The sequence below is a fragment of the Hyaena hyaena genome, unplaced genomic scaffold, assembly GCF_003009895.1.
Source record: "Hyaena hyaena isolate Hyena2069 unplaced genomic scaffold, ASM300989v1 scaffold_146, whole genome shotgun sequence".
NCBI lineage: Eukaryota > Metazoa > Chordata > Mammalia > Carnivora > Hyaenidae > Hyaena > Hyaena hyaena.
Window position 1 is genome coordinate 2,992,454 of NW_024080778.1, and position 24,214 is coordinate 3,016,667.

Sequence of the window (24,214 nt, forward strand, 5' to 3'; positions counted from 1 at the left end):
TTTTTTTTTTTTTGCAGTTGGACTTTTTTTCTTGTACCTTTAGAAAAAAGCAAAATGTCACATGTTCCTCCGCTATAAATACCCAGTCCGCCATTACCTCAGAATAACCTATAAATCCAATGTGATCTGGCCTCTGCCTACTTTCTTTACCTCACCTTCTCTCTCTCTCTCCACTTCAGATGAGTTTATTTTCTTTCTATCCTCACCAGCGTTGTTGCCATCAAGCTCACCTTTCCTTCAGTCCTTTTGCCTAGTATAGTTTCTATATACACCTCCCACCTGAACTTGATTCATAGAGGTCCATAAAATGCTATCTCTTCAAAAAGGTCTTCTCTCTAGAATGTGGAGGTCTCCATTTTGAGAGGATCTAGCATGTATGCCCACAACTCTAGTATCTTATTTTTCTTCTGGATCCTCTACTTTTGTTTTTGTTTTTTGTTTTTTGTTTTTTGGGTTTTTTTTTTTTTAGATCTCCAGGATCATGACCTCTCAGGCTCCTCTACCAGCAATCCATAAATTGTAACTGCAAGTGAACTATTACCGCATGACCTCTCCACGGTCCAGACTGTGAATGTTGCTTCAGTCCTGGGATTAAGGGGTAGAAGACTTATTGTGTAGTATTAAAACCAGATGGTGTTATTTTAATTAGAGTAATGGGGGTTCTTAATCAGGAAAAGTGCACTAACAAAGCCAGAATATATCATCATGTTCATTTAAAAAATCGGCAAAGCATTGCAAAGTCATTACTTTAGAATGTCCCTGAGATTTTTCTGTAGAAATATCTCTGTTTCCATTAACATGTATTTGTGAGCCTTTTCCAAAATCTATCTCACAAGCTTTTATTTACTTTTTAACTCTTTAAGTGAAGGGACAAAACCACACATATCTTAAAGGGCACATAAACATGCTTCATTTGGGGATGTGGGTGTGCAAGTGTGTGTTTCTGTGTGCATAAGGTGTGTTCTCCTGAAAAATAATAAAATAAAAGACAAATCATCCCTCTGGAGCCATTAACCACAAAAGATTCCTATGAGAAAAGTGAAATTTAATTTGGGAGGGATGAATGGAACAATCTGGTCCCATACGTAGTGCAATATACTTAGCTCCATTCCAATCATTTTAGTAACGCACGCCCACTCTTTATCCCTTTCACTTGCCTATGTTTTAGCACTTCTACGTGTATCTCTGGAGACCTCAGCATTCTTTCCATGTTTCTGACACTTGTGCTTATATGTATTGGGGCTGATCCTCTCTCTTCCATTAGATTTTAAATTTATTGTGCACCAAGAACTTTATAACTCCCCATTTCACTTAGTAGCCCCACAGCTGAAGTCTTACCTCTTTCATGAACTCTCCCTTAGACCCTTCTGACGCCTGGTGAGCCTATCCTTCTCCAAAATCATATTGCATTTCTCATTGCATCACATCCCACAGCACTCTCTGTAATAACATTTACTGAGCACTTGTTATATGACACACACTTTTCTCTGTATTTCATATGCATTGCTAAATTTAATTCTCATAATAACCTTATGCATCATTAGGTTCTATTTTTATGCCAATTCAACAGACCAGATTAAGATATTTGAACAAGCCATATAGCCAGGAAATACTATACCCACCAAATTTTCTGAATTTAGAACATTCTTTTTAACCATTCTGCTTGATTATGTTACACTATCTGTCACAAATATAATGTCTATTCATTTATGAATTATATCTTATAAATTAGTTGAGCCTCAGCCAATGTCATACTGTACTCAGACAGCCCATTCAGTGCCCTGATCTATATTATGGGAGATATGCAATCAATACACTTGTAACCAATCAGTCCTCATGAGAGTCTCTACAGTCCTGTCAGATCACCTATCCGCATATAGCCAAGTGTTTAAGATCTGTGAGACTTTAGCATTTCTATTTTTGAGATCATCATAATATTTGAAGGAAATAGACTTATGCAAGGTAATTGAGGTTATCATTTTTAGGATCCAAGGAAGAAAAGATGGGCCTGCAAAACCTCCCATGCACCAACATGACCAGAAACAATATTCCTTTCTGCTGTAGACCAAGTTCTAGTATAGCTAGAAATACTTCATCTTAGTTTATGCTGTGAGGGGAAACAGAGATGACAAGAGAGAGAGGAAAAAAAGGAACCACTATTCATTAAACTTCTCTTTATCATATTACCCAAATTGACCTTAAAACTGTATTAAAACAATTTCAAGAAGTCAATCATAGGAAACCAATTAATTGAGTTTCTCTCTCTGTCCTTGTGCAGGAGCCCTTAGAACCCCACGGTATCAACAGGCAGACTTTGGGGCACTCAAAAATCTCCCAAAAGTCTTTGCAAAATGCTGGGTGTCTGTTGTTATGTCTGGCTGAGAAGGTTCATAGTGTTTATCAGTTCTTCAAAGGAGCTTTGAACTGTAAGATCTACTGCTATCCTGATGACTATGACACATCATACATAACCTGAAAGTTGTTCATTCTTCCATAATCAGGAAGAATATTAAACTTCTATGAAAGACAATTTTCAGAATTTAATATAAGGAAAGTGAAAACAAAGAAAACTTCATATTTTAGGACAGCGTGCTCAGGGCACTTTCATATCTTGAAAATAATTAAGGACCCTCAAAGCACTCTTGTTTATGTGGATTGTATCCATTAATACTTACCTGCTAGGAAGTAAAATAATTTTTTTTAAGCAACACAAGCACACATTCCAGTAACCTACGAGTGATCGCACCCTCAGAGCCACAGTTCCGCAGTCTCTGGAAAATTCTATGCATGATCTTGAGAGGAAGACAACGAGAAAGCAAATGATGTTTGTGTCTTATTATGAAAGTAGTTTCACTTTGCAGCTCCCCGAAGGGATATATACTCAGGCAACATGTGGAGAACTACTGCTTTAGAGAAGCTAAAATCTTGTAATTGGTCCTGTTTTCCCATTTCATTTTGGGATTTTGGAACAATGAAGTCCAAATATGAGATTCATCTCTGGGAAACAAGGGAAAGTGTTAATGCTATCCTCACTCTAACGTCATCTCTATTTTCTCTTTGTCTTAGTTTGTCCTATATTTATTTCATCTTACTACACTGTGTATACATTCACAAATTCCCTCAAATCCTTTTGGAACAAGACAGTATTTAAAGAAACAAAGACACACAAAAGAGCACTAGACCACCATAAAAGACTGAAGTAGGGACAATAGTTTTTTAAAGTAATTTATTCTGAAATGACTAAGTTCCATGTGATGACACTATTAGAAAACTTGTAACTTTTAGCAAGTTAAAAAAATGTGCAATAGAATATTTTTAAAGCTAGAAAGGGTTTTGGTTTTTTAGTTCAATCTCATCTGTTTATAAGGGAGGTAAATGAAATAATATTGTCTCTTCAGTTTCCCTAACTTAAGTTATTGATTTTTTAAAAAGTATTTTAATTCCTGAATATAGAAATTACCTTGATAGAATTACAAAGTAGCATATTTTTATTGTTAAGTGTGATGACTATTTGGTAATTCTCTTACACAAATGAACTCTGATGTAGGGTATCATGTAATGTCATATGATATTAACATATAATGGCTAATGTTAAATATGGCAGAGAAATGGGGATCCTGAGTGGGAATGGGTACAACAGAAGCAACTAGAATCTGAGTCTGTGTATTGTTCATCACTGACAACTAAATACTGTGTCTTTCACGTGCAATTGGTGGCTCTCTCTTCCTGCCAGTAGCCCATTGTTAAAGATAAATGTTTGAAAACAGGAGATTTCTCCCATGAAACCATAAATCTGTGTTTGTGGTATTGTCTAATCTCTGTTGTGGGAATGGATCTGACATCACCATTTGAAAATTATGACTTCTTTCAACTCAAAACCAGGATGCAGATGACGATGAAGAAAAATTTCCTCTATATTCAGGCAAATGTCACAGTTGTGTATAATTCCGTTACCCATGTTGAGAGGCAAATGGACTTAAGGTTTACTATCCCTTAATTAGATTTATCTTCAGGAGATGTCATGGTTTATGTGCTCACTAAAGCAATTGAACTGAGCCCTTACTTCCTCTCTAGCTAATCCTGGGCTGGAGAATGCAAATGTCATCACTGTAATACTACAAGTCATGGAAACAACCCAGAAAAGAGGATTTTCATCCAAGGGTTCAAATCAAGTCCATATTTCCAGGTCCCCAATCACTTCCCCATGTTCTTTCATGAAACATTTCCAGTGTGCCTCATACCTTGCTGGAAATATCCTTTCAATTCCACTTGTCAGAGTGATATGATGCAAAAGTTGTGTTTTATGGTAGGAAAACAACCTGCCACCTACTTATCTGTGCACCCCTCCTTCAGTCCTTGACAACATCCTCCAAGAAAATAGTATTGCTTTAGTTATCCCCCCTTTGATTTTTAACATCTGAGCATATGTTGGGAGCAATGACATCATGTGCTAACCTTCCTCTCAAAGAGCACGCAACACCTTTCAGGCCAGATGCTTGGAGCGAACATTAAACATGAATCCTGCCTCTTTCCCAACCATGGGTAACCATCTACCCATCATCACAGAGAAGCTTGCTTACAGGAGGTTACTCCATGATCTGACGGCATAGGTAGGAATAGAAGCCAGAAGCTACAGCTTCCTGTGAAGTGTTCCACTTAGAACACACTAGGCCTGTTTCTTCAGGAAAGAAAGAACATTCTGGGAACAGGCTAAAGATCTGGCTAAGGGGAGGATGGGTCAGGACTTCCCTAGCTCCAAGTGAACACCCTTCCAAATTCCATCACAGTTGTTCCTAGGTGGGTGTGACCTTTGCTGAGCAATGATTTCTATTAGCACAGAGATGATTCCACTCCATATATGATAATAATATGGAAGCAATTTCCTTATTTGAAAAAAGAGAGTAATAAGATGGTGGAGAAGTGCCACTTTGTCTGGAAAATCTTAAACACATTCCTTGACCCATAAGGCAAATCTAAACAAGCAAGCAAACAAACAAAAAACCCATTGTGAACCTCTGTAAACATCAGGCAAAAAATATATATTTCCTTTTCTTTTCATGAATTAATAATTTTTGTGGCTGTGGGTTGAATTGGGTATCTGGGGCAGCTACTTTAGGTGGTACTGCTAAAATGGAATATTCTGAATTTATTCAGACCTTAAAATCTGAAAACATCAGTACACTCCCCTCCCCCCCATTATGTCTTCTCTTTGCCTTCCAATCCACCAGCAGGGTTTAGCTCAGCATCACTAGGAGGGAATATTCAGTTTAAAGGAAAACATAATTTGTTTTCTATCTGTATTTCCAACACAAAATACGTTCTCACAGTAAGCATTTATTGATTATAACAATGAAAGTTGTTATCAAAACCCTTGCCTGTGAAGAATGCCCATGTGACATGCTGGATTTATGAGAGAAGATACATTTTTAGGGAGAAGGAGGTAGTTTATGGGCTACTGAAGAACAATTTGATAATGTCCACTACAAAAATATTTTGAGGTGCATCATTCTCATGCAGGCATAGGTGACATATATTGAATTTAATTTGCCCTTGAACTTGATTTTACTTTCCCATCCTGCAAAATTATTCTCCACTGGCATTACTCTAATTAGCCAATGCAGTGAGGCCACACTGCATTAAGATTTAATTTTCAGAAAGGCAATACCCAAGGAAGAGTCAGAAAGTTCTACTTATGTACATGCAGCATGAAAGTTAAAGTTACTTTTTATTCTTATTTATAAAGTTTTCCTATAAACAAATCCCTCTTAAATAAGTTTAAAATATTTCAGCATAAATAATTACAACCATATAGAGATAAACAGACATTTGTCAGCCAGTAGCCTGCTGGAATCCTGTAGTCTACGGTGATACATAGACTTGTATTAAGAAGTGATAAACACAAGTTAATTACTAGAACGATGGGAAGGGGTCAGAGGGAGAGGCAAAAAAAATGAAAGTAATTTTTAAGTGAGTAACCTTTCACCTGACTCACACTGGTCAGAATCCAATATTGACCAGAGGGACAGGAACCCATGCTAATGATGTGATGGTAAAAAGTTGTGAGTTCAATGAGTCTGGTGGTCTTGGCACGATTCCCAGAGAACTGGAGTATTCCCAGTATGTAACTGAAGGACAACTTTGGTCTAACTGGCAATCTTTGTTAGGTCAAAAAAGACTCAGGGTAGAAATGGGCCATGGGGACACGTTTTTTCCTTCCTACTGACAGGCTTCATCTCTGACTGAGTGGAAGGAACTCTGGTGGGCACTCCTGGAGAAGTAGTGGCCAGGACCCGAGTCTCAGTCTGACCTATAACTGTAGTAGACTCTGGTTTTGAAGGAGTACTTCCCAAAACCTAATGCTGTCTTTGGGGAACATAAAGAAACATAAAATTTATCACTTGGAAAGATAGAATGATTTCATGTGCAGCCTTCATATCAGAGTCCTCAAGGAGAAGTGATGAATAAGCTGAGAAATGTTATTCAGCAGAACTATTCCCCCGGGTATGGGAAAGAGTGAGCCACGGTCGTCTTTATTAGAAATTGTGCACCTGAAGGCTCCCAGACAGAGTGAGAGAACATGCACAACCCCACTGTAAAACACTTTTTAAAAATCTTTAGGATGCATTAGTACGTTAATACACAGGGGTTTAGCTCTGATTGCCTGATATGGAAATCCCAGCTGCTCATCTTTAAAAGCAAACACTTTCCATTATAAAGTGTTTTTTTTTTAATCTTTTGCACTGTTTTTCCTCTTTCTCTTAATTTGTGGTATTCATTTATAGAGTCCTTATGTGGTCCCAATGGTTTCTAAAATTACTAAAGGAAAAAACTCTTCCCAAAGTCATTGTAAGTGGCTGGGGTGAATGATTCTTGTCCCTGGAGCAAGCTCCAAAAATATATGGAAAAAATGCAAAGTCGGTTATGGTGAAGTGATTCTAGTCTCTATAATGGTACCATTCCATTGGTGTTCTAGTCCAAATGGATTATCTACAAAAAAATGATGCAAAGCTCAGAAGTTCCTCAGAGAGATTCAATTCCAGTGTGGGAAGAATGTGGGCAATCAGAAAAAAAGAATTGCAAAAGCAATTCTTTAACAGAAAGGAAAAAAAGCCTTTAGACAATGTTCACACATAAAAACACCACACACTAACTGAGAAAGTGGGAGATGAAAATCCAGTCATCTTCTCCAACTTGCATTTTATTTGACCTCTTGGTAAAATCTGACACTGTTTTTTATGTCCTTTGTTTTGAGATTTTCTCTTTTCTTGATTTCCATACTAATCTCCTATCCAGGCTGCTATTCTGTTATCTTTCTGCCTGGAGAACTTGATGTCTTTTGGGAACCTAGATCCTCATTCCTTCTGTCTGGTGGTCTTGGCACTATAGTGGCCTGATGGTCTACAGACTCCACCAGAGAATTCTGTCCTAACCTTGGCTTTTAATTCCATCCACTTGACAGTAATTCCTGATTGATCAGAGCTCATTCAGAAGTTAGTGACAAAAATTCAGGGAATTTTTAAAAAATGGGTATTGAGACACTTGGCGGTACTCCGTTGGTTAAGCATCCAACCCTTGGTTTTAGCTCAGGTCATGATCTCACCGTTTATGGGTTGGGGCCCCATCATGGGCTCTGCACTGGTAGTGAGGAGCCTGCTTGGGGTTTCCCCCCTCCTCTCTCTGCCCCTCTCCTCCTCCGTCTTTCTATCTCCCTCAAATTAGATAAATAAAAACTTTTAACATGGTTATTTATTGACCCAAACAACCAAACAACCTAGGCATATTTATGATACAAGTGTTCAGTGTATCTATTCATTTAACAAGCTTTTACTAAATATCTACTATAAGCCAAGCACTGCTTAAGGATTAGGGATAGAAACGTGAACTAAATAGAAGACGATCTCTAACATCATGCCGTTAACAATAAAATAATTGGAAATGCTCCCCAAATGTATTGTATGTTAGATGCTGGTAAGTGATAGAACAGTAAGGCATGGGGAAAGAATGGGGGGGGGGCTGGGATAAGTACTCACTCAGGGCAAAATCTCACTGAGGAAGTAATATCTGAGTCAAGATATGAAGGCGCTGAAGGAGTAAGCCATGTGGACAGCTGGAGAAAGAGCATTCTAGGAGGAGGGAGTGGCAAATGCATATACCTTAGGGCAGAGTAAGTCTAGAGGCTGTGGGGGCTGTAAGGAGTTCAGGACAACTGCAGAAAAAGGAATGACAAAGACAGTCATGGACGGAAGTAGAGAGATAGCCAGTGGGCAGAACACATAAGGCCTGTGGGGTCTTTGTAAGGGCCTTAGCTGTTTCCTCTGAATGAAATCTGTTGCTGTGTTTTGAGGAGAAGAGAATTGTGATCCAACTTATGTTTCAACAAAATTATTCTGGTGGACAGAATAAACGAAGCAAAGCTGAAATCAGGAAGACCAACTGATTAATGTGTCATCTCAAAACTCAGGGCTCAAAACCTTATGTATTAACTATCACTCATGCCTCCTCAGGTAGTCTGTATGTTTTCTTTGTGGGATCTCAACAGTGCCTAACTACACATCGGTGGTTGGCTGCTGGGTCGTGTAGTTGACCTTGGCCTTCCCGCATTTTGGAAGATTGGCTGATTGTAGGCTGGCCTCTGACGGTCTCAGCTGGAATATCTGACCTCTTCTCTTCATGTTGTTTCATCTTCCACCAGGCCAACCTGGGCTTATTCATGTGGTGATGGCAGGGTTTCAGAAGACAGAGCAGGAGCATCAAAAGCCATCATAGGCTGGCCACAGAACGGCCAGTCACCTCTGTTATATTCTGTCAGCAAAAGCAAGTCAAAGTCCAGTCAAGATGCAAGGGCTGGGAAAGTAATTCCATCAGTTTATAGAAAAAGCAGTAAAATCGTGTTGCAGAGGGTATGCTGGGAGGCCAACGATCTACAACAGAGTATTTTTAAAAATAGGTTATTGAGGGGCGCCTGGGTGGCTTAGTCAGTAAAGCGTCCAACTTTCGCTTAGGTCATGATCTCACGGTTCGTGGGTTCGAGCCCCGCGTCGGGCTCTGTGCTGACTGCCAGCTCAGAGCCTGGAGCCTGTTTCAGTCTGTGACTCCCTCTCTCTCTGACCCTCCCCTGCTCACGCTGTCTCTCTCTCTCTCTCTCTCTCTCCTAGAAGTAAATAAAAATATAAAAAAAAATAAAAATAAAAATAGGTTATTGAATTCTCTATATTTTGAAGGTAGAGCCAAGAGAATTTGCTGTAAAACTAAAGGTAGCGTATAAGAGAGAGGAATGAGATCGACACAACTATTTTCTGTCTCAAACAATCAGAATGTTGGAGTTGCCGCTAGCCTGGAAGGAGAAGGTAGCAGGAGAAGAAGTAACTTGTCCTTTCCATCAAGATCCTATTAAAATTTTTTTAATGTTTATTTATTTTTCAGAGAGAGAGAGGGCGAGAGAGGGTGAGCACAAGTGGGGCGGGGGAGGGGGTAGCAGAGAGGGAGATGGAGACACAGAATCTGAAGCAGGCTCCAGCCTATAAGCTGTCAGCACAGAGCCCGATGTGGGGCTCAAACCCACAAACCATGAAATCATGACCTGTGTTGAAGCTGAAGGCTTAAACGAATGAGCCACGTAGGCATCCCCATCAAGATCCTTTTTTTAAGCTCTGATTTCCTCTATAAGGTAGACTTCCCCGATATCTAGGAAAAAAGTCAGCAGCAGCAGCTTCAGGTATATATCTCTTTCTGGATTAGCAATAAAGTAGAAAATGAAAGACTTTGTCCATAGTTTTATTAGAAGTTCTGAACTGACTTTCATTGCCTCAGTTAAGTCATTTGGTCATTCCAGAGCAAGTCATAGGACTATAAATACTCAGGTCTGAGTCATGTGTTCACCCTCAGAGCCTGTGAATGCTAAAGTCTATTTGAATAACAAGGATTGGGGGTGGAATAGTGGTGATTTCCCATTGAAATGAGGATTCCATTACTGGGGAAAATGGATGCCAAACAACATATGTCCATCCCAAACCAAAAACCTGTATCTACTACCAACATCTCTTCTTATGCTTTGTATCTTGAAGATAATATCACTTGGGTATTCCATAGGCACCTCCAGCCTGATTTATAGAAAACTATACTCACTATCTTCCTACCTTCCTTGCAAACACTAGACGATCCCTATATTTCTTACCACCATGAATGGCACCACCATCCTTCTATTTGTCCAAGCAAGAAACATGGGAGTCATCATTTATTTCTATTTTCCCCTACATTAAATGAGTTATGAAATCCGATAAATTCTCTGTTAGTTATCTGTTAGAATATCTGTTAGATTGGGGCCATATCCATAGGATTATACGTGCAGCTCCCTGACTGTTTTGTCTTTATTCTCATTCCTAGTATTTTTTTAGCTTATTTATTTTATTCTGAGAGAGTGAGCGAGAACATGAACAGGGGAGGTGCAGAGAGAGAGAATCCCAAGAAGACCCTGTGCTGTCAGTGCAGAGCCTAATGTGGGTCTTGAACCGCTGAACCCATGAGATCATTACCTGAGCTGAAACCAGGTATTGGATACATAACTGACTTAGCCACCCAAGTGCCCCTCTCATTTCTAGTTAATCCATCCTTTATTCTAATTCATTTTTTTTCATGTGCAGACAGCAGTATTTCTACAACAAAATATAGTTATGTGACTTCCTTGACTAACGTCCTATAATCAGTCCCTATTACTTTTAGGATAATACAGCCTGAAAGTTCCCTGTTTACCTTTTGTTTCCTGTTGTTACTTTTTGCCACTCAGACCATGTTCTCAGCATACTGAACACATTCAGTTCCTTAAGGAAACTGCCATTTCCCACTTATCTTGAGCTATTGAAGATAGCTGTTTCTTTTCCCTGGAATATATCTATTTCAAGAAAGATCTCATTTCTTCTAGGAAATATTTTTGACCCTCCTTACCACTGGTTTCTATACCTTTACCTTTCTACCTTCCTTGCCATAACACTTTGTATACTACATTTTACTGACTCTTTATTTGCTAGTAATCAATCACTAGATTTTAAATTTCGTAAGTCATGAGACATCTGTCGTGGTTACTATTTTCTCCCTCAACAACTGGCTCATACTAGTCAGAGAAGGTTTTGTATGCATCTATGAATAGAAGAACTCTGGTTAAACCTTTATGTAAAGAAAAATCTAATCATCACATGATAGGAATAAATTTCACAAAAGCTTTATTGGGGTGGTAGCAGCAGTTATGGTTGTGCTGGCTGTTTTAGGGTTCTGGAACTCACTGTCAGAAAAGTTTGTATAGGAGCCATCGCAGAGACTAATCAGAAACACTGAAGAAAGAGAAGAGAGAATGAGAAAAGGGTATGACAGTTTGGGCCAACTTTTCAAAAAAAAAAATTAAGATGGGCAAGTTCCCGTTTTATTGCTCAGTGTTCAGTGGAGGTAGCAGAGAAATAGAAAATTCATTGTAGTAATCATACTTTAGTCAGTTGTGAGAGGAGTTGGAGAACAAAGGTCTGGAACACAGACCAGTTACTGTAGAAGCCAATTATATATATCCAGCTGCTAAAGCTAGGTCAGGCAAGTGGGGGCGGGCTGGGGGTGAGGGAGAGGCAGATTTATGGTGAGGTCTATGGATGCTCTTCTTTCTGTGTAGCTACCACTTCTGTGGAATCGTATCCAAGCATCTGGTGGTGGGTGGTCTTGAGGCCACTGTTGGTCAGCAGGACCCAACGCTGGGAAGATCTGAACGTAGAGCAGCATCCCTAAATTTGCCCCTAAAGACATCTGAGAGTGAAGAGATCTGTTTCTTCTCTGATTTATTTCTAGATTTTATTCAAATTTCTAATCTGGATCCACAGAGGGAAGGACATTCTGGGAATTATATTCCCCAGCTTAACAAATGTGACCAGCACCAACTACCAAATGCTAAAGGCTTTGTGTAGATGCCAGTGACACTTGTGGATTTCCTTTCCCACCCAATCTGAATCTGGCAAAAAGCAGAGATTTAGACATTTAGCTGCCCTATAGAACAGGGTGACCTTGACTCAGACTTCACACTGAACAGCTGTATTGACAAAGAATGGGTGGAAATGCCAAAAAGCCTAAGCATGAATGGCAAAGAATCTTGAAGATCAAATAAATTCATGGCATATGGGGAAAAGAATGAGATCTAGTCTTAATTATACTGGTTTTAAAAATAGAAAACTTACTGCCAAGAAATAAAATACAAAAATGTTTAGACTGGGTTTCAATTATAGTTAGAAAATGTAATGAGTTAGAAACCTTATATTTGTCTTATGGACTGAAGATGTAAATTAAACATCCAATAGAGAGTTTCATGTGAGTGAGTAAATTTTAAAATTAGATGTCTGTTGCTAATATGGAGGGAAGATGTGTGCTGTAACACTGAATTCTATGTGGCCATCTTCCGCTTTTGAGCCCTATGTCTGACTTCTAATTAAGATCTCCATTTCTTCTCCCACAAACTCCCTCCCTTAATGTTAGAGTGTCTTGCCAGAGGATATTGGGGAAATACTTGCCCTTGAAATGCTCTCTCCACAAAGATGATGCCCACATCAGTGATGCAGACTTTCAAATTATTAAACACAATATCTAACATGCCAGCCTTAAGCATTGGTCTCCAGATGCTGTTTCCTGTGTCCTGGCCTTCCAAAACACAAGCAGTATCAAACAAGATGCCAAAGAGGCTCACCAAACCAAAAACAAAAAGATCACATCAAAAATAAGTTCTACTGCCCCCTCGTTAAAGCTGTACAAAGCCAATTCCTGGCAATTTCAGCGCAGCTATCATGCCCTGGCAGCCAGTAAATAAAGCTTTACGTATATTGAGATACAGCCTCAGAACCCTTTAACAGGCAAATGGTAATCTTTAAATGTTATTCCAATAATGTGATTAAACATAGATTTTCCAAAATCATCTCCCATTTGCGAGATAGAACTTCGTATAAACTACCTGAAGAGATATCTACCAAGCAGATTCAAAATCCACCTTTATCCCTTGTTTTCAAAGCCAGTGCAGGATGTTTTTAAGGTTTCAGCTGGTTCATTCCCACAACCGTTTCCTGGCATCTCAACCCAGGAGAGTCTCCTTCTTTGTCCATACTCTATTCTTTTAAATAAACATCCTTTAATACTGTCATTTAATTTCCTTTCAGGGCCTGTATGGCCATTTCTACCTTTGTCTTAGTTAAGATTTTCTTTGTGGGCGTATTAGAGCGTAGGAGTCAGAGCAGAAGATTCTGTGGAGAAAGAACCTTCCCTACTACAGATCATTACTCATCTTCTGACTCATCCACAAGGCTGGAGGCTTAGAACTGCCTATTTTAATTACAATTAGTTTTTAATAGAACTAGAACAACTGTGTTGAGAAATGTCATTGGCACGCAACATTTCAGTTAAGTGTGTGGAGGAGGGGTGCTTGACCTTAATACAACGCAGACACTAAAAAAGCTCATGATATACAGTTTCTAAAATGTGGTTTAAAGATACTACAAAATAAGTTAACAAGCGAACAAGCAACTTTTATGGAAAATTGTATATTTAACTCAAATTAATCATTTTAGAAACCACTAGAAAGTTAAATTCTGAAAGCTATTTCCAGGCCTTCAATTTCTTGAGTGTTAGTCAGGAAAAAAATTAAGAATGTCCATTGTCAAAAAACTAAGAAAATTTAAACTTTATGAGACTCATAACTTTATCTTTTTAAGAGTCATAATTCTTTATCCTTAAAATGGCTTATTAATTGATTTTTTATATTGATGTGATTATTTTAAGAGACAATTTGGCTACTTTAGCTGAGTCCCTGACACTAACCAAAAGAAAATTTAAGATTGAAATGGCTACATAGTGATAAAGACAACATTCCCTAGAATTCATTTTTTCCCAGAAAACCAATTGGCATCTTTGGACAAGACTTGCTATCAGAAACTGATTTAAGGAGAGGACGAAGAGCATAATGCTTTAACCTATTAATGTATGGGAGATGGGAAGCATAATTTCAGATTTCAACATTAGAATTAATGCAGATTTTATTATTTTGGGAAAGAGCAATCTCAAACTTTTCAACTCAAAGAAAAATATCAACATCCCAAGCAATCATCAAACAAAATGAAACTCACTGTATATACACACGCATGGATAATTGAAACAGAAACTTGACTAACTCCTTGAACGTATTCCGTTGAAGTACTTTAACACTTTCTGAACTAAAATTAGGGGGGAAACTGTCACTTTTAATCCAGTGCTGAATTCTACTTAGAGGCTATACTAAGTAACGCTGATACTATTTTATGAGTTAATCATTACACATGAAGTTTAATTTCATAGAGTTTCGGAAAATCAGACCCCACTTTTAATAGGACACTAAATGTTCATCCAGCAGAGGGCAATGGTGCATGCTTACAGTTCAGCTCCCAACAGGGAAAGGGGGAGAATGCGTAACAGGGAAAGTGTGGCTCAGTAAACATGCAAAGCCAAGTACAGTCTGACTGCATTGTAAAATCTTCAAGGTTTGTTACTAATGGGAGATAAGACATTTCAAATTGTCAAGGTTTATTGAGATGTTAGTAGAAAGAGCCAAGAAGCGGGGCAAATCAGCTTCTGAAATGCTTTATCTCAAATTACAGAATCAGCCTGACTTAACAGTGGTGGGAATTATGTAGCTTTCCCTTTTAACCTTTTTAACTCTGTTTTTACTTTTGGCACTTAACACTTTAAAAAATTATCTTTTCATATTGCTGTCTGCAACATTAAAAATAGTGGTCACTAATCTTTATGGGGTATTTGTAATTTTGTTGGGTACTGTCTTAACGTCTTTACATATACTATATGCTATGGACTGAATGTTTATGTTCTCGTAAAACTCCTATGTTGAGGTGTGAGGGAATTAGGAGGTGAGGCTTTTAGGAGGTGATCAGGATTAAATGAAGGCATGAAGGTGGAGCCCCCTCAATGAACCCTTGTAAGAGTCATGAGAGAGCTTGCCTTCTCTCTGCTCTCTGCCATGAGAGGAGACAAGGAGAACTAGCAGCCTGAAGGCCCTAAAGTAAGTCTTCACAAGCCCCTGACCATGCTGACAACCTGATTTCAGACTCCCAGCCTCCAAACTGTGAGAAACACATTCCTGCTGTTGATAAACCACCCAATCTATGGTACTATGTCATAGCAGTCCAAATGGACTAAGATACTATATTAACTCATTATCTTCTCAGTAGCTCTATTTAATATGTATTCTTATTTCCTTTTAAAAGGTGAAGAAACTGAAGTTAAGTAGTTTTTGTATATGTAGCTTATTGCTCCTCATTGGTGGATTACATTCTAGAGTGTTTCTTCCACCACATTCTATTTATATATTTTTGTATTACAGAGCCATAGATTGCCTCTGACTCCCCACTGTGGCAAGCTCTACTGCAGGGAACCCACTCACATTTTCTCCTGTCCAGAACTATGAAATATATATTCTCATGTGTGACTTCTTCATCTATGATATATCAATACTTAATTTCATAAAAGAATTGCAACTTGTTTTCCAAAGTGGCTACACCTAGTCACAGAGGGAATTCCTGGATTCCTGTATTCTCACTAATTAATAATTTTTGTAATTTTTTTTTATTATTTATTTCTAGGAGAGAGAGAGAGAGAGAACGTGAGCAGGAGTGGGTCAGAGAGAGAGGGAGTCACAGACTGAAACAGGCTCCAGGCTCTGAGCTGGCAGTCAGCACAGAGCCCGACGCGGGGCTCGAACCCACGAACCGTGAGATCATGACCCAAGCGAAAGTCGGACGCATAACCGACTAAGCCACCCAGGCGCCCCAATTTTTTTAATTTTTAGTGTTTATTTATTTTTGAGGGAGAGAGAGAGTGTGAACAGGGGAGGGGCAGAGAGAGAGGAAGACATAGAACCTGAAGTAGGCTCCAGGCTCTCATCTCTCAGCACAGAGCCTGATGCGGGTCTTGAACTCACGAGCCATGAGATCATGACCTGAGCCAAAGTCAGATACTTAACTGACTGAGCCACCCAGGTGTCTCTCTCACTAATTAATATTTTAATATGTACCTTGTAAGTGTTTATCAGTTTGCATTTGGTCACTGTTAATGAGTTGTGTCATTTCTCTAAAGAAACTTAGTATTAGCTGTTTGGATTTCCCATGTATCATTCCAAAATAATGGATTCTATGTAGTAAAGTCCAATTTTCACCTTAAGGTTTCTTTTATTGAGATCTTATTCAAGAAGACTTCTCCAACCTTGGATCACAAAGATATAATGTAATATTTTCTCCTTTTAGGCTATGGTTTTACCTTTTTCATTTAGATTATAAACCACAGGAAATTCACTTTTATGGTATACAGTAAGGATTGAACCATATTTTTTTCCATATGATGAATGGTCTCCCCAACACCATCTATTTCCAGTCATTCTGTAGTGACAATTCAACATCTAGGTTCTCATATACAAATACCTCTTTTTCTAAACTCTCACTAGTATTCTATTGCCAGTGACTGGGTCAGTTTTCTATTTTTATGTTAGTTTCATAACATTTTAATTACTATCACTTTATTATATTGTAATTTTGTCAGGTGCATTAGGGTATAATTTACCAACAGTGAAATTCAACTGCTTAGGTAGAGTTCTGTAGTTTTTGATCAACTTATGAGTAAATGTAAGTACCACATAACCAAGATATAGAAAATAATTCTATCACCTCCTCTCCCACCCCAACGCACAAAACACCTTCATTCTCTTTGTCATCAACATACACTCCCAAAGCAGATTCCGGCAACAACAGATCTGGATTTTGTCCCTCTAGAAGGCCTTTTCCAGAATGTCATATAAATGGAATCAAACAGTATGTAGCCTTTAAAGAATGGCTTCTTTCATGCAGCATAATTCATTTGAAGCAATCCAATTTGTGTATTTCAGTAGCTTGTTCATTTTCCCTGCTGAGTAGTAAGCTATTCTTTGGATATACCACACTTTGTTTATGCATTCACCTGTTAAAGAATATTTGGGCCATTTTCCATTTTTAGTGATTATGGATAAAACTGCAATAAATGGTAACATACAGTTTTTTGCATGAACAGGATTGCTGGATCATATGTTTAAGTGTATAATAAACTGTGGAACCGTTTTCCGAAAGGGCGAGAGTGTATCTTCTCATCAGCAAGCCGTGTATGAAACTTCCAGACGCTCTGCACAAACTCTAACAGATGATTATTGTCAGTTGTCTTTCCTTCCTTCCTTCTTCCTTCCTTCCTTCCTTCCTTCCTTCCTTCCTTCCTTCCTTTCTTTCTTTCTTTCTTTCTTTCTTTCTTTCTTTCTTTCTTCTCTTTTTGTTGTTTTCTTTGGTTCCTTTCTTTGTTCTTGTCTTTCAATAAGCAAATACTGGTACGGATTGTGATTTTATTTCACTGTTCCATTATAACTAATGTTATGAAGCATTTTCTCATGTGTTTTATTGCCATCCTATGTCTTCTTTTGTAAAGTCTGTTGGAACTATTTATCTCTATTTTTTATTGTGTTGTTTGTTTACTTACACTCTGGACACAGGTGGGTTTTCAGATATGTGTTTTGCAAGTATCTTTGGTTAGTTTATGGATTGACATTTATTTTCTTAATAATGCTCTCAGAAGAGCAGAAATTCTTAATTTTGAAGAAGTCTAATATATCAACTTTGCCTTTTATAGGTAGTACTGTTGGAGAGGTGCCAGAGTCACCCTCTAGCTGGTCCAGGGGTCCCTGAAGGATGGACGGTGTCAGCAAGGGAGGAATGAGAGAGCCCCGAGATTCTTTCTGGTCACCAGCCAGGCCTCCCCTCACTGTCTAAGACTCAGCTTTATTTAAGGTTATGTGTATGGGGAACAGCACAGAAGTGGCATTTGCCTTAGACAATGATTTTTGATGACAAATTTCCTTGGTATGTAAAAATTTCCCAAAACATAGATTTGTAGAAGCTCATGCATAACGTTTATCAATAGTGACTGATGTAGATGATTTAGATGCTTATGTGGGGAAGGAAGTTGTCTTTAGCATTCAAATACAAACAAGACAATGTTTTTAGCCTAGCAAAGGTAGCCTGTTTGCTTAAGGAGATGTATAAGAAAAACTGTATTTTCAGGAAACACGATGTCTGCTCCCATAATCACAAAAGAAATTCCTACAATAAGTTCCTTCACGAGGTGCAATCATCATACCAGGGCCAGACTAAGGGGTCAAGTCACTCCTGATACCAATCAACAAGGTGCCTCGGGGGTTAGTGCTCAAGCAAAAACAATTGAGTGGGGGTAGATATCGGTCATTATCTGACAGCAGGAGACCTTGCAAACCTGCCTTAACCTACAAGGAGTATTCTCAACTAGTGACTTCTGAATGGCTCCCAACATCGAGGTGTGTAAGAAATATTTGCCTATCTCAAAGTCACAAAGATTTTTTTATGTTTTATTCTAAAAGTTTTATAGCTTTGAGTTTTAAAAATGAAAAATGAAAACCACAGTCTATTTTAAATTAGTTTTTGTATATGCTGTGCAGTATGGGTCAAGACTTATTTTTCCTACATATGGATATCCAAATGTTCCAGTGCCATTTGTTGAAAAGGCTGCCCTTGTTCATTAAACTTCCTCTGCACCTTTGTTGACATCAATTGACCGTATGTGTGGGTCTGTTTCTGGATCCTCTTTCATGTTCCACTGTGTTCTCTATGACTGTACTTCTGCTGATACCACACTGCCCTTGACTAATTTAGTTTTAGAGAAAACCTTGAAATCAAATACTGTATGTCCTTTTCACTCTTTTTCAAAATGTTTTTGGATTTTTCTAATTGCTTTGCCTTTCTACTTATACAGTTTCAATTTCTGAAATTTCTGGAATTTTTAATTGGGATTACAATGAACATACGGACCAAACTGGGGAGAATTAAGGTTTTGCAACATTGTGTCTTTTGCTCTTTCTGTAAGAAGGGGCTGGGAGATGCATTGCCTTTCCCACAGCAGATCCATGACTCTTCCTCAAACCTGCGCTACTGACAGAAACATTCTTGTTTTCCTGACTGGCTTTTAATTTTTTCTTGGGAGTGCCCACTTGAAGTCTGTGCAGAAGAGCTTACAAATTCAGACAAACTGCCTGGTACCTGCAGCTTCCAATTTGCCCTTCATACTAGCCCAAGTATTTTATACATGCACACTTGCCCACATACGGCTTTTAGCAATTTATAAATTGCAAATTCTTCCTTACCATTTGTACGGCAGTACTGTCCTTCTCACCTGCGTAGACAGGAATTAGGGGACCTGTCATTCTTTAAAGTAGGGGCAAAGAGGTCACCCTGCAATCTTGGTTCACTGGGGAGTTGAAAGTCAGTTATGATTTTGAACACATTCTGGAGTTTTTCTTGTCAGAGTGGGAGTGAAGTTTTCTCCATCTTTCTATGTTCTGGGTGGAAGCCAAAAAGTGTTACTGTAGCTTTATAATATGTTTGAATATCTGTTAATAAATCCCCTTTCATTGGTATTTGTATCTTCCATATAAAAGTTTGCTGGGATATTAATTGGTTATACTGTGAAGTAGAACTTTCGGAAAATTTGTAGATAATTGATACTTTCTAGGCACAGTTTTGCATTGATAAACATGGTTCATATCTCCATGTAGTCAGAAATTTCTAAGACCTTTAATATTTGTTTGTTTGTTTGTTTCTTTTAGTAGGCTCCACACCCAGCCTGGGGCCCAATGCGCAGCTTGAACTCGCGATCCTGAGATCAAGACCCAAGCTGAGATCAAAAGTCAGACATTTAACCAACGGAGCTACCCAGGTGCCCCTACTTGTTTATTATTTTAAAATTTATTTTTAGTGAGGCATAAGTCAGTTTACATAAAATTCCATGCTAAAACACATAATTCAATGTTGTTTATATATTCACAGGATAGTACAAGCAGCACCTCTGTCAAATTTCAAAATATTTTCATTATCCCAAAACAAAATTCTGTACTCAGTAAGTAGTCATTTCCTGTTCTTGCCTGTCCGCAACTTGGAGCAACCACTAATCTTCTTTCTGTCTCTCTGGATTTACTTATTCTGGATATTTCATATAATAAAATGTCACAGTATATGACTTTATGTGTCTGTCTCCTTTCACTTAGCATAATGGTTTCACAGTTCATTTATGGCATAGCATTAATCAGTACTTCATTCCTTTTTTTGGCTGAATAATATTCCACTGTGTGAATATACTACATTTTGTGTTTCTCTCATCTGTTGATGGACATTTCTCCCTCACCTTTTGGTTATTATGCATAGTCCTGCTGCCAATATTCATGTGCAAGTGTTTGAGTATCTGTTTTCAAGTCTTTAACTTTCTACCTTGCAGAAGTAGAATTGCTGGGTCATATGGTAATTCTATACTTAACTTTTTGAGGAATTGCCAAGTTGTTTTCCACAGCAGCTGTACCATTTTACATTTCCAGCAGCAAGATATGGTGATTCCAAGTTTTCCACATCCTCTCCAACAGTTGTGATTTTTCATTTTCTTTCTAATAACCATCCCAATGGATGTGAACTGGTATCTCTTTGTGGCTTTAATTGCATTTCCTTATTAACTAATTGTGTTGAGGATCTTTCATTTCCTTCCTTTAAGATTTTTAGTGTTTCTTTCTGAGAATTTTTGTATATTGTTTATTTTATAACTTTATTATTTTCTAATAAAAGTTATGTATTTTTTACTTCTTTTATAAGCAGAATCCCATTTTTAACTTATTTTCTAACATTTATTGCTGATGCCACTGATTTCCTAAGTTAAACTTTCATCCATACAAACTTTCTTATTATTATTAACAAATTACTTACTGAATTATCTATATAGATTTTTTCTCTTCTTTTATGATCCTTATACTCTTTCCTGTTTCTTAAATCCTTGGTATTTTGGTCTATTCAGGCTGCTGGAACACATTACCACAAACTGGGTTGGTTATCAACAGCAGGAATTTATTGCTTATGGTGCTGAAGGGTGGTGGGGGGAAGTCGAAGATCAGGGTGCCAGCATGGTCAGATGGTTCTCTTCTGGGTCACAGAATTGTTGAGTCTTCAAATGACATATGCAGGCAAGGAGGCTGTCTGAGGTCTCTTTTATAAGAGCATTAAATATCGTTCATATGAGGTTCTGCCTTTGTGGCCTAATCACATCCCAAAGGTTCCACCTACTAATACCATAACATTGGACATTCTTCAAAATGTGAATTAGGGGGAGCATGAATGTGAACATTCAGACCACAGCAGTTGGTGAGAATCTTGAATATTATGCTAAAAAGTAATTGTAACAGTGGATATCAATATCATACTCCTGATCATATACATCTAAATTCATCTACATTTCCTCCATTAGGAAGGATGTTTTCTATAGGTTTAAGGTATACAGACTTTTATTGTTAAGAAAGTTCAGTCTAGTCTTTGTCTTCTGAGATTCAAAAAATCTTACATAGGTAATTAATTTATGAAATGCTTTATATGCATTGCTGCAAATACTCAAATAATTATGTCGTAAAAATGAAGGTGGTTTTAAAAAATAATAATAGTTTGTGATGTTGAGCCACCCTTAGTTTCCTAGTTTACTTTGGACTCAATTAGATAAAGCTTATTTAAGGTATTTACCTCTAGATTTAAAAAAAAATGGCCTACCATATATTTTCCTATACTATTCTTTGCTTGCTTTACAGTAAGTGTTGTGCTAGCCTCATGAAACCTATCAGTGAACTTCCCTCCTTGAAATAAAATACATAAGGTATATATTTATGTTTATTGAATTTAGCAAAATTTAGCTATAAATCAATACAAAGCACACACACACACACACACACACACTTTATATACACCATTGGTAATGTTGCTATCAATTTGTAGATGAAGGGATTCAGGCCACAGCTACTGGGTCTGTCTGTGACAGTCCTCTGGTATATTTCTTGAAAAAAGAGCATCACTTCTAGATTGTGGTAATAGTTTAAATCCCTGGGATCAGAGCCCAGAAAATGGACAAAATCCTCTGTAATCATGGTTTTCAGGGCCAGTTCATTTGATTCTCACAACTTGTGTTGAGGCATATATGATAGAGTTTAATGTTCTTCATTTTTAGAGGAGAGAAAGAGAAAAGAGAGAGGGAAAGTGACTTGCCTGAGCTCACAGAGCTGCTGATTGATAGACCGAAATATTTGTCCTGAGGCTTCCTATATGTTATTCATTTCAGTAAATATTTTATTAGCCTGTTTAGAGCTGTTGCAGAGATGAGATGGGTATTAACATATTGTTCAAAGACCTTTTATATTGTTTTTTAAATATCTCTTGTAGCTGAGATTACTTTCCCCTTTCCTGGTATATTTTTGCTTTACAACTTCCTTTTTTATCTTAATAAATCTTGCCAAAGTTTTAACTTTTAAAATCCATCTTTCTCATTGGTATTCTTTTTCGTCTCTATTTCTTTATTTTAATGATGTTTGCCTTTAATTTTATTGTATTCTTCTGGTTCCTTTGGCCTTGTTCTGTTTTTTTTTCCTTCAAAATGAAATTAGCATGATTTGAATATTTCTGGCTTTATGAGTAGTATATAGCCTTTATATAGTATAGTCTTTCCAAATTCTGCTTTAGCTGTGTACAATAAACTTCAACTGCAGTGTTTTTCATTTTTGTTCGGTTCTTACCATTTTGTAATTATCCTAAAGATTTGTTCTTTAACTCAGGCGATTTTTAAAATGTATGTTATTTAGTTTTTTCCAGCCATTAGGGATATTTTTAAGTTTCTTTTAATTATTAATTTCTAATTTTACTGTTTTGTGATCAGAGAACACATACAGTATAATATTCATTCTTTTTAATATATTAAGGCATCCATATGGCATTGTCAAAATTTAATTGTTGACAGCTTCATGTTTAATCATGCAATAAATATTTAACAAATATTTTGTGTCTGGCACTCTTTTAAGCATTTGGAAAAAAATAGTAAATAAAACAGACAAAATCTCTTTCCTCGTGGAGCTTACATTCTAACAGAAAGAGAAAGATAATTAACAATAGCTAATAGATAAATGGAAAGAGGTATAGAGATAACTGTTATATGAAAGAAAAAACATAGAGCTGAGTAAAGTAGATTGGGAATGCCAAATAGGGTTGGATCTCAAGTTTTTATTTTATTTTATTCTATTTTTTAAAGATTTTGTTTTTAAGTAATCTGCAAAACCAATGTGGAGCTCGAATTCATTCCTCCAAGACCAAAAGTCATGTGCTCCACTGACTGAGCCAGCTAGGTGCCCCGGATTTCAGTTTTAAATAGAATGACCAAGGTTGGCTTCAGTGAAAATATGACGTTTGAGTAGAAAACAAAAGGAGATAAGAGAATTAATCATTGGTGGAAGGAAATCATTCCTGAGAAAAGAATCCAATGCAATGTCCTATGGTAGAAATATACCCAGACTTTTCAAGGAACGTGTGAAGAGGAAGCCAAATGATGGGGTCTTGTAGACCATTACGAAGACTTTGGCTTTTATTCTGCCAGAAGTCAACAGAAGTTTTGGAACACAGGAGTGACATGATTCTCACATATTAAACACTAGCTACTCAGTGGGGTCAAGGATAGAAGGAAGAAGACCTATAATCAAGATAATCAGTGAGGATGAATTGCACTGTGGATATTGCAGTAAAGGTGGTGAAATGTGGTTGGAATGTGAATATGTTTTTATGGCAATGCAAACAGGATTCTCTGATAAATCAGATGTGAAGCGTGAGAGAAGAAAAGAAGTATAAGATGATTCCAGATTGCGGGTAAGGTAGGTTTGGGAGCAATAATAAGTTTCAACAAGGTAAGTTTGAGATGTTCACTCTTAACCTAAATACACAGGTCAAAAGAAATGTGAGAGCTGGAGAACAAAATGAGGGAGATGCTTTGTAAGACTGTATGAGAGCTAAAATACATATACATCTTATTGGTGAAAATGAAGTTCTCTATATATGTATTCAGTGGCCTTACTTATCATTTAAATCTTCTGTGTCTTTGCTCACATATTTGTTCATGATTAGTATATGTAATAGATAATAGTAGGTAATCTGAAACCATGGTACAAGGGTTTCATTCCGGTTTTAACACTTTTGGTTGTGAGCAAGTTACTGAACCACTCTGGGCCTCACTTTCTCATCTATTAAATGTGAATAACAAGGTACCTGTAAGTTTGGGT